Genomic DNA, 15,000 nt, shown 5'->3' with positions numbered 1-15,000 from the left:
TATATATACACACACACATACACTTATACTATATATATATACACACACATACACTTATACTATATATATATATACACACACACATACACTTATACTATATATATACACACACACATACACTTATACTATATATATATACACACACACACATACACTTATACTATATATATACACACACACATACACTTATACTATATATATATATATATACACACACACATACACTTATACTATATATATATACACACACACATACACTTATACTATATATATACACACACACACACATACACTTATACTATATATATACACACACACATACACTTATACTATATATATACACACACACATACACTTATACTATATATATACACACACACATACACTTATACTATATATATACACACACACGCACAAACACATACTCACATACATATAAGTATGACTTAAAAATGTATTAGGTTTATTATAAGAATTTGGGTGTATTTTAACTTTCTACACAACACATTCAACAAGTAAATCATGTGTGTTTGTGAGCGTGTTTTGTATGTGTGTGTATATGTGTGTGCTTGTATATGTGTGTTTATGTCTGTTGTGTGTGTGTATGTGTGTATATGTGTTTATGTTTGTTGTGTGTGTATGTGTTGTGTGTGTATGTGTGTTTAGGTCTGTTGTGTGTATATGTGTTGTTTGTGTATGTGTGTTTATGTCTGTTGTGTGTGTATGTGTGTGTGTTTATGTCTGTTGTGTGTGTATGTATGTCTGTTGTGTGTGTATGTATGTCTGTTGTGTGTGTGTGTTTATGTCTGTTGTGTGTGTATGTGTGTGTGTTTATGTCTGTTGTGTGTGTATGTATGTCTGTTGTGTGTGTATGAATGTCTGTTGTGTGTTTATGTATGTCGTGTGTGTGTATAAATTACTGCTGTACTTTTAAGTAAAGTAAAACAAACTAAAATATTCCTCATTCTGTTCCTCTGTGTTCCAGGTACAGGTTTGAGTGATAATACACACATATCTAAAACATATGAGACACAGAGATTTACATCAGGTTACTTATATGTACAAGCATTATTGTTCATATATATATATATATTAACATAAGCAAACACACATATTTCTAAGTGTCCCTATTTCTGCAATGCATTTGTATCGAGTGTGTGTTATTATATAAACAGACAGGTAAATATTTATCACCTGATACACATAAATGTGCAAATACACACAGTATACACATGAGACGCATATAGAAACAATGTACTGTACTCATCACAATAATGCAGGCACAAATGATTAATTATGATAATGCAGACATATTATGGTACAACTAATATATAATATATTGTGTAACCACAGCCAGCTGTAATACACAGTATGGTGCTACAGATGAATATAATAAATGAGGGATCCACATTATACACAGGATGGCACTACAGACAGATATAGTCACATATGAGGGTCCCACAAACACACATAACATACATGATGGTACTGTACACAAGTATAATACACAGTAAGGTACCACATACACACATACTATGCATGATGGTGTTATACACAGGTATAATACTACACACTAAGGTCCCTCAGACAGACATAATTCACTACAAACAGATATAATACACATTAAATAGAGATCTCTATAAGTTAAATTGGCACAAGCAGCATAAAGTTTACAAGCGCTTTTGCTGCCACACACACATATGGCACTGCCCCACGGCCTGTAGCCACTTCACTTTTTGTCCCAGTTGCCCCCTGTAAGTGCCATTGCCCACCCCCTCACTCACACAGTGACCTTCCCTCCCCCGTAGGCAGGTGCCGCCCCCGTCGCCCACCACAGAGGGGCACTTTACAGAGTGGGCATCGTGAGGGGGCACCTACTACCGGGTTAGACGGCACTTACCGGCGTAGCAGAATCGGGATCGGATCTTGGGGGTTTTCTAGTGTTTGGTAAAACTTCACTTTTTTCCAAGATATAAAAAAAACGTGACGAGCAGAGAGCGTCCCCAGTTAGTGCTGTTCTTGTCACCGCCCAGCAGTGAGTGACAGCTCGGCCACCTGCTCCCTGTCCCGGCCACCTCCTGCCTCCCCGGGATCACCCCCACCCACTGGGCAGGCGGCCCTAGCAACACGGGCATAGCTAACTTTATGTGGGTAGCGGGAAGCTGGCACCCCGGGAAGGGAGGACGGTAGCCCAGGGAGGAGAGGAGGTTGGCACCCTGGGAACAGAAGGGAGACTGGAATCCTGCGTAGCGCGAGGATTTAAAGTCAGAAAGGAGAGGGGCGACTTGCACCCCAGTTAATAGAGGAAGGGCTGTCACCCTGAAGAAGAGTTGAGACTGGCACCCCAGTTAATAGAGGAAGGGCTGTCACCCTGAAGAAGAGTTGAGACTGGCACCCCAGATAATAGAGGAAAGGCTGTCACCCAGATGAAGAGTGGAGACTGGCACCCCAGGGAATAGAGTAAAGGCTGTCACCCTGATGAAGAGTGGAGACTGGCACCCCAGGGGATAGAGTAAAGGATGTCACCCTGATGAAGAGTGGAGACTTGCACCCCAGCTAATAGAGGAAATGCTGTCACCCTGGTGAAGAGTGGAGACTTGCACCCCAGATAATAGAGAAAAGGCTGTCACCCTGATGAAGAGTGGAGACTGGCACCCCAGGGAATAGAGTAAAGGCTGTCACCCTGATGAAGAGTGGAGACTGGCACCCCAGGGGATAGAGTAAAGGATGTCACCCTGATGAAGAGTGGAGAATTGCACCCCACTTAATAGAGGAAATGCTGTCACCCTGGTGAAGAGTGGAGACTTGCACCCCAGTTAATAGAGGAAAGGCTGTACCCTGAAGAAGAGTGGAGACTGGCACCCCAGATAATAGAGGAAAGGCTGTCACCCTGAAAAAAAGAGTGGGGACTGGCACCCCAGATAATAGAGGAAAGGCTGTCATCCTGATGAAGAGTGGAGACTGACACCCCAGGGAATAGAGGAAAGGCTGTATCCTGATGAAGAGTAGAGACTGGCACCCCAGATAATATAGGAAAGGCTATCACCTTGAAAAAAAAGAGTGGAGACTGGCACCCCAGGGAATAGAGGAAAGGCTGTCACCCTGAAAAAAAGAGTGGGGACTGGCACCCCAGATAATAGAGGAAAGGCTGTCATCCTGATGAAGAGTGGAGACTGACACCCCAGGGAATAGAGGAAAGGCTGTATCCTGATGAAGAGTAGAGACTGGCACCCCAGATAATATAGGAAAGGCTATCACCTTGAAAAAAAAGAGTGGAGACTGGCACCCCAGATAATCGAGGAAAGGCTGTCATCCTGTCAAAGAGTGAAGACTGGCACCCCAGGGAATAGAGGAAAGGCTGTCACCCTGAAAAAAAGAGTGGAGACTGGCACCCCAGATAATAGAGGAAAGGCTGTCATCCTGAAGAAGAGTGGAGACTGGCACCCCAGATAATAGAGGAAAGGCTGTCACCCTGAAAAAAAGAGTGGGGACTGCCTCCCCAGATAATAGAGGAAAGGCTGTCATCCTGATGAAGAGTAGAGACTGGCACCCCAGATAATAGAGTAAAGGCTGTCACCCTGAAGAAGATTAGAGACTGGCACCCCAGATAATAGAGGAAAGGCTGTCATCCTGATGAAGAGTAAACGCTGGCACCCCAGATAATAGAGGGAAGGCTGTCACCCTGATGAAGAGTTGAGATTGGCACCCCAGATAATAGAGGAAAAGATGTCACCCGGAAGAGTAAAGATTGGCACCCCAGAAAATAGAGGAAAGGCTGTCAACCTGATGAAGAGTTGAGACTGGCACCCCAGATAATAGAGGAAAGGCTGTCACTGTGAAGAAGAGTGTAGACTGGTACCCCAGATAATAGAGGAAAGGCTGCCACCCTGAAGAAGAGTGGAGACTGGCACCCCAGGGAATAAAGGAAAAGGCTGCCACCCTGAACAGTTGAGACTGGCACCCCAGATAGAGGAAAGGCTGCCACCCTGATGAAGAGTTGAGACTGGCACCTCTGATAATAGAGGAAAGGCTGTCACCCTGAAGAAGAGTAGAGACTGGCACCCCAGATAAGAGGAAAGGCTGTCACCCTGAAGAAGAGTGGAGACTAGCACCCCAGATAAGAGAGTAAAGACTTCCACCCTGAAGAAGAGTGGAGACTGGCACCCCAGGGAATAGAGTAAAGGCTTAAAGGCTACCACCCTGAAGAAGAGTTGAGACTGGCACCCCAGATAATAGAGGAAAGGTTGCCAGCCTGAAGAAGAGTTGAGACTGGCATTCCAGGGAATAGAGGAAAGGTTGTCAACCTGAAGAAAAGTGGAGACTGGCACCCTTGTGAACAGGGAAAAGGCAAGCACTCCATGAGAAAAGGTGAACTGGCACCCTGGGATTAAAGGAAGGGCTGTCACCCAGACAGAAGTTGCTAGTACCCCAGGTATCAGAGAGAAGGCTGCCATTCCAGGAGAACAGGGAGAATGGCACCTGCAGGAGGAGTGGGTACACAGTAGGGAGAAGTGGTAGATTGGCACCCCAGGAAGGAGATGGGAGACTGAAGCCACAAGAGGATAGTTGACATTAGTACCCCAGGGAGAACAGGGGAGACCATCACCCCAGGGAGCAGAGGGAGACTGGTAGGGGGGGGGGGGGCAAGCTGAGTTGTGCTGTGAGGGGAAGTGCCTACTAACTTTACTAAATTCACTTGTTTTCCAAACTGCTGTTGATGTATAAGTGCACATGCCTCATATGCTGGGCCCATGCTCATATGCCCCATACCCTGCATATACCCCATACACACTGCACAAATTAAACTGAGTAATCTTAGTTATATATGTCCCATACCATGATCCATATATATCACACAGGACATTCCATTACCTTGATATGATCCTTGCCCATAACATACCCACAACAGTACTAAACAGACATTGACATATCCAGTGTGTCCCAAATCCTATTAGCAAGTTCATAACCTTATCCTGACCTTACAGAGCCATAATGTGCAAAATATACATGTATGTTTGTGTATAGACCATGAACAGTACTATCTGAAATATGCAAATGCTGTACTGAGTTATATCTAACTAACAAACACATAACTATCACTAGATAGATAGATAAATAGATAGATAGATAGATAGACACACAGTTATACACACAGATAAATGTGAACGCAAAATAAATTATAGTACTCACATATATATATATATATATATATATATATATACACACAGATACAGATAAATCAACTTACATAGTTACCACAAACAGCACCAGCACAGCATGAGATATAAGTTGTTACACAGATGATCACAAAGCAGGTAGGTAGGTGGCCAGTGCCAGGTTTGTACAGTAACGATATCATATAAATGCCAGGGAACATCACCAAGCTCAGACTGGCACAATACCCCGTGCCAGGACTAATACAGTAACTTCCCTAGCACAGCGTGTAGTAGGTATCCCGGGCACTAAGTCCACACTAAGTTCCTGGACAGCTCCGAGACCCCCCTGCTCACCTCCAGGTCACCCTACCCAGGCTGCCTCTCCCTAGGGTCCCAGGCTGGCACCGGCTGTGTCAGGTGCCCAGGGCACACGGCTCTCAGTGCTCACCTCCAAGACTAACCGTGACAATGCTTTCTTACCCTCTGCGACCCCCGGCCCCGGCGCCTCTAGGCAGCACACACCAAGCCCCCTTACCTGCACTTGGGCTGCTTTGGGTGACTTTCCAAGTAAAGGGAAATGTGCCTTTCGCACGGAGGCTGCGCGCATGCGCCATGTAACTTACTGATCCTGGGCTTTTTCCTCGCTGCTTTTATTATTGAATTTTCCTATTTCTAACAAGACATTAAATGGCAACTCGCAAAACCCGGAATGGATCGCACAAGGTTCATCGTCACAGAGGCAGCAGCTGTCAAGCAGAACGGAACGAACTGCATCATCCAGCTTAGGACCGGAAAGAAATAGCACTACTAGCTGCAAATCCCGGACAGGATTTTATTATTCCACTAAGCTGTGACCTCTGGGTTATTTTTGGCACCTTGCAATTGATGTCCTTAGTGTGTGGTGAAGACAGTGCCCTGACTTTGGGCAAGGGAGAACCACACTGACAGTGAAAGACAGTCACAACATAAAATGTCACCTGTGTGAATGATGACTTTTGTTCTTCAAATTGACCATATTACTCTAATGGAGGTGGAATGTCTGCTAGTTAGCAATCTTATATCGTTTTGAAAAAGGAACATTTTTCATATATTGCTCATAAGGAGACTGGAACTGCCTGAATATCTCTGTGTATTCCATATTGCACCTCCCAAGATATCACAGCTGGGACATTGCCCTGGCCACAATGTCACTATCTGTATAATGTGTCTAGAGCAAAAATAATTTCCATTGCCAAAGTTTAACTTCCTAGATGCCATAGAGGGCCACAACATATTGCTTTTATATGTATTTCTGACCTTTGGCACTGAAGAAGTTAAAGTGATAGAAAGGTCAAAAATGAAATGTGTATAAGTGCATTTCAATTTGAAACAGAAGCATTTCTGCAATATACTTCCATTAGCAAAAATGCTTCTAGTAAAATGTATTACTGCTTTTCTGCGGCATATGCACATATCCTGTGCATACGTACTTAAAGGGATACTGAACCCACATTTTTTCTTTAATGATTCAGGTAGAGCAGGCAATTTTAAGCAACTTTCTAATTTACTCCTATCTCCTTTTCTTTGTTCTCTTGGTATCTTTATTTGAAAAGGCAGGAATGTAAGCCTTTGAACCAGCCCATTTTTGGTTCAGCACCCTGTGTAGTGCTTGCTGATTGGTGGCTATATTTAGCCACCAATCAGAAAGCGCTACACAGGTGCTGAACCAAAGATGGGCTGGCTTGTAAGCTTACATACCTTTAAGCTCAGAGAGCTGTCTTTGGCATGTACTGATTCTGGGAAGACTTCATTTGTGTCATACAAGGATATGTGCATATGCCGCACAAAAACAGGAATAACTTTTACTAGAAGCATTTTTGCTAATAAAAGTATATTGTAAAATTACTTCTATTTCACATTGAAAGTCACCCATGCACATTTCAGTTTTGCCCTTTTTATCCCTTTAACATCTGTCCTAACCTTTACCCCATCCTTAAAAGGACATGAATCCCCACATTTTTCTTTCACGATTAAAGGGCCATTATACACTCATTTTTTCTTTGTATAAACGTTTTGTAGATGATCTATTTATAAAGCCCATAAAGTTTGTTTTTTTAAAACTGTACTGTATAATTTTGCTTATTTTTAAAGAACATTGCTCTGATTTTCAGACTCCTAACCAAGCCCCAAAGTTTTATTTGAATACCGTCAGATACCTACTCCAGCTTGCTCCTGTTTGTGTAAAGGGTCTTTTCATATGCAAAAGAAGGGGGAGGGGGGAGTGTCTTATTTCCCACTTGCAGTGGGCTTTCCAACTGCCTTTTCAACAGAGCTAAACTGAAAGCCTCTAAGTACGTTTTTAAACCATTTTATACTGGATTTTTATATCAGTATCTGTGCATCTTATTCTTTATAGTAGTGTCTATTACATGCAGTTATATGAAAATGAGTGTATACTGTCCCTTTAAACTTGAGTATACAATTTTAAACAACTTTCCAGTTTACTTCTAGTCTCAAATTTGCTTCATATTCTTGTTATCCTTTGCTGAAGGAGCAGCAATGCACTACTGGGGGGTAGCTGAACAAATCTAGTGAGCCACACTTAAGACAAATGTGTTTCAGCCCCAATTACCAGCGAGATCCCAGTAGTGCATGATGTGTGCGTACTCTTTTCCAACAACAGATACCAAAAAAAAAAGTACATTTAAAAATAGAAGTGAATTTAAAAAGTGTCTTAAAATGACCTGCTCTATCTGATTCATGAGAGTCTAAAGGGATATGAAAGTCAAAATTAAATGTGCAAGAATCAGATAGAGCACGTCATTTTAAGACACTTTTTAAATTCACTTTGAAAAAGAATACGCACATATACTGCACTAATGAGAGCTAGCTGCTGTTTGGTGCCTACACACATTTGTCTCTTGTGATTGGCTAACTAGATGTGTTCAGCTAGCTGCTATTAGTGCCATGCTGTTCCTTCAGCAAAGGATACCACAAGAACAAAGCAAATTTGATAATAAAAGTAAGTTTAAAGGTTGTTAAAAATTGTATGTTCTATCCAAATTATGAAAGATTTCCCTTTAATTTTGACTTTCCTATCCCTTTAACACCTGCTCTCAACCCTAAGTCCTAACCCTCACCCTTAAAGGGACATGAAATCAAAATCTTTTTCTATCATGGTTCAGAAGAGCACACAATGTCAAACAACTTTATAATTGACTTATATTTTTAATGTTGATAAATTCGCTTGGTATCAGTTGTTGCAGGAGTAGCAATGCACTACTGGGAGCTAGCTGAACACATTGAGTGATACAGTGACAAGAGGTATAAATGTGCAGCTAGATCCCAGTAGTGCATTGCTGCTCCTGAGCCTACCTAGGTTTCCTCTTCAAGAAAGGATACTAAGAGAACAAATTAGATTTGATAATAGAAGTAAATTGTAAAGACTGTAGCCTTTACCCCTGATCTATTCCTTTCCCTATCGTAGACCATTGTCTAACATTGCATAACTCTAAGCCTACAACTAACCATAACTATAGCAACTAGCTGTAACACTACCCTTAACTCAAGTACTATCTCTATAACTAACCCTTACTACAACTCTTACAGTAGCCCTATTCCTAATTCTTATACTATTCCTAAAGCTCTCAATAACCCAAACTATAGCTCTAACTGTAACACTAACCCTAGTTCTACTGTCCCTGCTGCAACTAACCCTAACCTTAGTTCTAACTCTAACACTACCCCTAACCCTAGTTCTTATACTGTCCTTACAACTAACCCTAACCTTAGTTCTAGCTCTAACTGTAACACTAACCCTAGTTCTTATACTGTCATTACAACTAACCCTAACCGTTGTTCTAGCTCTAACTGTAACACTATCCCTAACCCTAGTTTTCATACTATCCCTAAAACAAACCCTAGTATTAGATCTAACTATAACTTTACCCTTAACCCTAGTTCTAGCTCTAACTATAACTCTACCACTAAACCTAGCTCTCATACTGTCCATACAACTAACCCCAGTTCTAGCTCTAACTGTAACTCTACCCCTAACCCTAATATTTCTACTGTCCTTACAACTAACCCTAGCTCTCATACTATCTATAAAACTAACCCTAGTTATAGCTCTAACTGTAACTCTACCCCTAACTCTAATATTTCTACTGTCCTTACAACTAACCCTAGCTCTCATACTATCTATAAAACTAACCCTAGTTCTTATACTATCCATAAAACTGACCTTAGTTCTTCTTGTAACTCTATCCCTAACCCTAGCTCTAATCCTATCCATACAACTAACCCTTGTTCTAGCTCTTACTGTAACTCTACAACTTGCAGAATCTCTTATACTATCCCTAAACTAACCCTAGACCTAATTGGAACCATAGCCCTAACTGTAACTGTCACTCTAAAATTATACCTTACCCCAACTTTAGCTCTGTAACACTATCACTAACCCTAGTTCTTATACTATCCCTACAAGTAGCCCTTACCCTTATTGTATCATAGCCATAACTGTAACCCTAACCTTATCCCTAAACATCTAACCATATACTTAACCCTAACTATAGCCCAAGTCCTAGTCCTTATTCCCCAATTGTTACCCTATTTCAAACAATACCCATATCCCTAACCCAAACCTTATCCCTAAATGTAGTCCTAACTGCAATCTTATGCCAAATCCTAACTCATAGCACTAACCCTAAACACTAGACCCTACCCTATGTCTAAATCTAACTCCAACCATAACCACCACAATATCCCCAATCACTTGAAAAGGTGAACGGCAACTCTCCTATATAAGAATGTAAAACAAGTTTGTGTTATATTTAAACCAACCGTTTCTGTTCGAGAAATGTTAATGCACAATCTTGTAGAAATGAAAATGTGGTCAGATACCATGGTACCTTGGGAATTCAGTAATCAGCAGATTATTCAGCTAGTTTATAAAGTGTAGTACAGTCAAAACTAAATATGTTGCAAAATATGATTTTTATGTCATTTAAGTGTTCACTCCAGACATCAAATATAATTTTAATGTTTTTAAGCGCTGTCTGGCAGCAAATCGGTTAGAAATGTAATGACACCATAGGATAAACGTATGAGCACATAATATCAATATTAAAGGGACAGTCTAGTCAAAATGAAACTATTATGATTTAGATAGGGTATGCAATTTTAAACAACTTTCCAATTTACCTTTATCATCAAATTGGCTTTGTTATTTTGGTATTCTTTGTTGAAAGCTAAACCTAGGTAGGCTCATATGCTAATTTCTAAGCCGTTGAACTGCCTCTTATCTCAGTGCATTGAAAGTTTTTTTACAGCTAGACAGCGCTAGTTCACGTGTGCCACATAGATAACATTGTGCTCATTCCCGTGGAGTTATTTATGAGTCAGCACTGATTGGCTAAAATGCAAGTCTGTCAAAAGAACTGAAATAAGGGGGTAATCTGCAGAGGCTTTGATACAAGGTAATCACTGAGGTAAAACGTGCATTAATATAACTGTGTTGGTTATGCAAAACTAGGGAATGGGTAATAAAGGGATTATCTATCTTTTTAAACAATACACATTCTGGAGTAGACTTACCCTTTAATATAAAACACAGATCACTACAGTAGGGCAATTCGCTACATTATTATAAAACTAGTGACGCTTTGAGCAAAATTGGAAAAGACATATGGGCCCCCAATTCATCAGAATTTCTGCTCTTACTTTAGAAGAGCCACCTTCATAAAACCGCTGAGACTATGTATATGATACAATAGACACATGTGATTAGAAACTGTAAGGCACTGAAGTTTCTAGGACTTTTCCCAGAAGTGTATAGAAGCGACAGTAAGACACGGTGATAACGAAGGCAGCATTATGTCTTTTATCTAAAGGAACATAATGGTGCACAAGAGAAAGCTGCGGTGATCTATAGAGCCTTTTCTTAATTCTGGAACATTACAATGTGCTGAACCCTTGCAAAGGGAGTAAACACACAGTTAAATTCAGTTCCAGAGCTGCAAAGCACTACTGAGAGCTAGCTGGTGATGGGTCGCTACATACATATGTCTCCAGTCATTGGCTCACCAGACACGCTCAGCTAGATCCCAATAGTGCATTAGTGCTCTGAAGCTGACTTTAGATATGTGTTTAATACATTTTCAGGGGTTAAATACATTGTTATATACAGCAATAGTACAGTAATACAATGCTCTAACATATTACAGCCTTTTCTTTCTGCAATTGTATGTCCCTTTAACTAATAATATAAATTCATACTATGGGGCCGATTTATCAAACCGGACAAGCGATCCCGACCCGCTTCTCATGCTGTACTTACACAGCAATGACGAAACCAGCTTCCTCCAATCACGGCGTGGCCTCAGGAAATGTTGGCTCTGGGGGGAAGCCGTGATTGGAGGAAGCCAGATTCGTCATTGCTGACGTAAGTACAGAGGATCTGGGGGTGGGGGATCGCTGGTCCGGCTTGGAAGAAAAAGGTAAATATTTTAACAAAACCGCTGCAATGAATGAAAGTGCCCCTGTTTTTAATATTATTTTTTATAAATACATAAACACGTAACCTTTGATTTGCTGTAGTTGTTTTCATTAAACCAGGTTACAATCAGTTTTACTCACACTGAACATTTGATTGTAAAGAAGCCCTTAAAATAAGGTGTTACATTAGATAAATCTAACATTCCAGCACAAAAAGCTGCCAGAAAAGTGTTTTCTGCTCACCCGGAATGCAGATGTTGATTTCTCTTCATGCAAAAGTAATGTAATGGCCTCAGGTCTGTGAAACACCTGCTTCTTATGGTTTTATATTGTATGTGTATTAGTAATGCAGACAGTGGCTCTTCTAATGCAGACCTCCGAACCGTACTGGAAATGGTCTTCAATGATTGGGCGGTCTGCTGCTGCCCCTCCAGCAGCTTCTCCAATCAGGGCAAATGTCTCAGTTCAAATGGACTGCACAGGTTCCGCACTTGACACACCTGATTCTGCTCACCCCACCCACTACATATCTTAGACAAGCCCACAGCGCATCCCTTCTGTTGCTGCACACAAAACACCAGTGGGTTACAGCCCTCAATCTCCCTCACCTCCCTACCCCAGAAGCCTTCAGTAAATGTTTGTGCTAATGCATTGTATTGGCTTAGGCAATAGAGACAAAATTCCCTCTGAATCTGAAAACATTTTTTTCACACAGAAAATCTGATGCATTTTATTAACCTTATTATAGAGATCTGTGTTATTGTTACTAACAAATCGTGAAAAAAGGTATAGAGGGCGCAAAAAAGCTTAAAAACGTAGTCAAATATAGAATCTCTGTCTATTTAGACTATTATATAAAGCAAAGAGTGTGAAGGAAGGAGTTTTACCTGGGGTGATGGAACTCACTTAGGTATAATCAGGAATCTATATAGGTATAAAATTAAGTAAACTAAATATATAAACTCTCTCTACCTAGTTGAACCATTATCTGTATATTGCACATATAAACTTATTTCATATGATTGATGAGGGAAAAAACTTTTTGTATATGGTCAAAAGGGCAATACATATAAAAAGATCTCTTAGTCTGTAACTTTATACCTATTGAAAAAAGGTTTAACCTTTAACCATTAATATATGATACCGTAAATAGCAAATAAAACATACAAAACTATAAGTGAATCAAATATAATTTAATAACAAGCGCTGATATCTCGCTAATAGCCTAAAATATAAACAATTTTAAAAGACAATCTATAGGGACGTCTCCCTTAAAGCTTACAAAAAATATATATACAGTGGGGCAAAAAAGAATTTAGTCAGCCACCAATTGTGCAAGTTCTCCCACTTAAGAAGATGAGAGAGGCCTGTAATTTTCATCATAGGTATACCTCAACTATGAGAGACAAAATGTGGAAACAAATCCAGACAATCACATTGTCTGATTTGGAAAGAATTTATTTGCATATTATGGTGGGAAATAAGTATTTGGTCACCTACAAACGAACAAGATTTCTGGCTCTCACAGACCTGTATCTTCTTCTTTAAGAGGCTTCTCTGTCCTCCACTCATTACCTGTATTAATGGCACATGTTTGAACTTGTTATCAGTATAAAAGACACCTGTCCACAACCTCAAACAGTCACACTCCAAACTCCACTATGGTGAAGACCAAAGAGCTGTCAAAGGACACCAGAAACAAAATTGTAGACCTGCACCAGACTGGGAAGACTGAATCTGCAATAGGCAAGCAGCTTGGTGTGAAGAAATCAACTGTGGGAGCAATAATTAGAAAATGGAAGACATACAAGACCACTGATAATCTCTCTCGATCTGGGGCTCCACGCAAGATCTCACCCCGTGGGGTCAAAATGATCACAAGAACGGTGAGCAAACATCCCAGAACCACATGGGGGGGACCTAGTGAATGACCTGCAGAGAGCTGGGACCAATGTATCAAAGGCTACCATCAGTAACACACTACTCCGCCAGGGACTCAGATCCTGCAGTGCCAGACGTGTCCCCCTGCATAAGCCAGTACATGTCCGGGCCCGTCTGAAGTATGCTAGAGAGCATTTAGATGATCCTGAAGCGGATTGGGAGAATGCTGAGTTGCAACCAAAGAACACCATACCTACTGTGAAGCATGGGGGTGGCGACATCATGTTTTGGGGCTGTTTCTCTGCAAAGGGAATAGGACGACTGATCCGTGTACATGAAAGAATGAATGGGGCCATGTATCGTGAGATTTTGAGTGCAAACCTCCTTCCATCAGCAAGGGCATTGAAGATGAAACGTGGCTGGGTCTTTCAGCATGACATTGATCCCAAATACACCGCCCGGGCAACGGAGTGGCTTCGTAGAAGCATTTCAAGGTCCTGGAGTGGCCTAGCCAGTCTCCAGATCTCAACCCCATAGAAAACCTTTGGAGGGAGTTGAAAGTCTGTGTTGCCCAGCGACAGCCCCAAAACATCACTGCTCTAGAGGAGATCTGCATGCAGGAATGGGCCAACATACCAGCAACAGTGTGTGACAACCTTGTGAAGACTTACAGAAAACGTTTGACCTCTGTCATTGCCAACAAAGAATATATAACAAAGTATTGAGATGAACTTTTGATTTTGACCAAATACTTATTTTCCACCATAATTTGCAAATAAATTATTTCCAAATCAGACAATGTGATTGTCTGAATTTGTTTCCACATTTTGTCTCTCACAGTTGAGGTATACCTATGATGAAAATTACAGGCCTCTCTCATCTTCTTAAGTGGGAGAACTTGCACAATTGGTGGCTGACTAAATACTTTTTTGCCCCACTGTATATATATTAAAAGTCCATATGACCACCTTGAAAAAAGTTAAACCATGAAAAAATCTGTTAATTCTTTGTTAACTTAAAGTGAAGGTAAACTTTGATGAATGAAAGACCGTTTTTAAAAAAAAAATACTATTAAAAACAGGGACACTTTCATTCATCAAAGTTTAGAGAGCAGCCGTTCTGATTAAAAACTTACCTTTGTTTGTTTCAAAGCCATAGCAGCTTCCCCCACCTGGAGATCCTCTCTTCACACATCATCAATGACTAATCCAGCTTCATCCAATCACGGCATGGCCTCAGGCAATGACTACCCTGGGGGGAAACCCGTGATTGGAGGAAGCTGGATTAGTCATTGATGACGTGTGATGAGAGGATCTCCGGGTGGGGAAGCTGCTCTAGCTGTCAAAAAAACGAAGGTAATTTTTTAATCAAAACGTCCGTTTTCTAAACTTTGATGAATGAAAGTGCCGTGTTTTTAATAGTATTTTTAAAAAACAGCTTTCATTCATCAAAGTTTACCTTCACTTTAAGCTCTGTAGTGAAAGCGCCA

At 40.9% G+C, this 15,000-nt stretch overlaps 1 protein-coding gene across 6 annotated transcripts in view; it reads right to left on the bottom strand.

Annotated features, from left to right (window-relative positions):
- CASZ1 (castor zinc finger 1) overlaps positions 1–5,915 on the bottom strand; it is a 569,556-nt gene extending 563,641 nt beyond the window's left edge. For 3 of the 6 annotated variants that reach the window (XM_053691480.1, XM_053691478.1, XM_053691477.1), the window contains exon 1: positions 1,901–2,053. The gene's annotated coding sequence lies outside the window, so the exon portion shown is untranslated. Of the gene's footprint in view, positions 1–1,900; positions 2,054–5,248; positions 5,473–5,691 lie in introns of those variants that run through there. The other 3 variants (XM_053691479.1, XM_053691482.1, XM_053691481.1) reach the window with 3 other exon arrangements.
- Between the last annotated feature and the right edge of the window lie 9,085 nt (positions 5,916–15,000).

This window comes from Bombina bombina, chromosome 8 (genome assembly GCF_027579735.1).
Source record: "Bombina bombina isolate aBomBom1 chromosome 8, aBomBom1.pri, whole genome shotgun sequence".
In the NCBI taxonomy this organism is placed as follows: Eukaryota; Metazoa; Chordata; class Amphibia; order Anura; family Bombinatoridae; genus Bombina; species Bombina bombina.
This window is presented reverse-complemented; position numbering and strand designations above follow the sequence as displayed.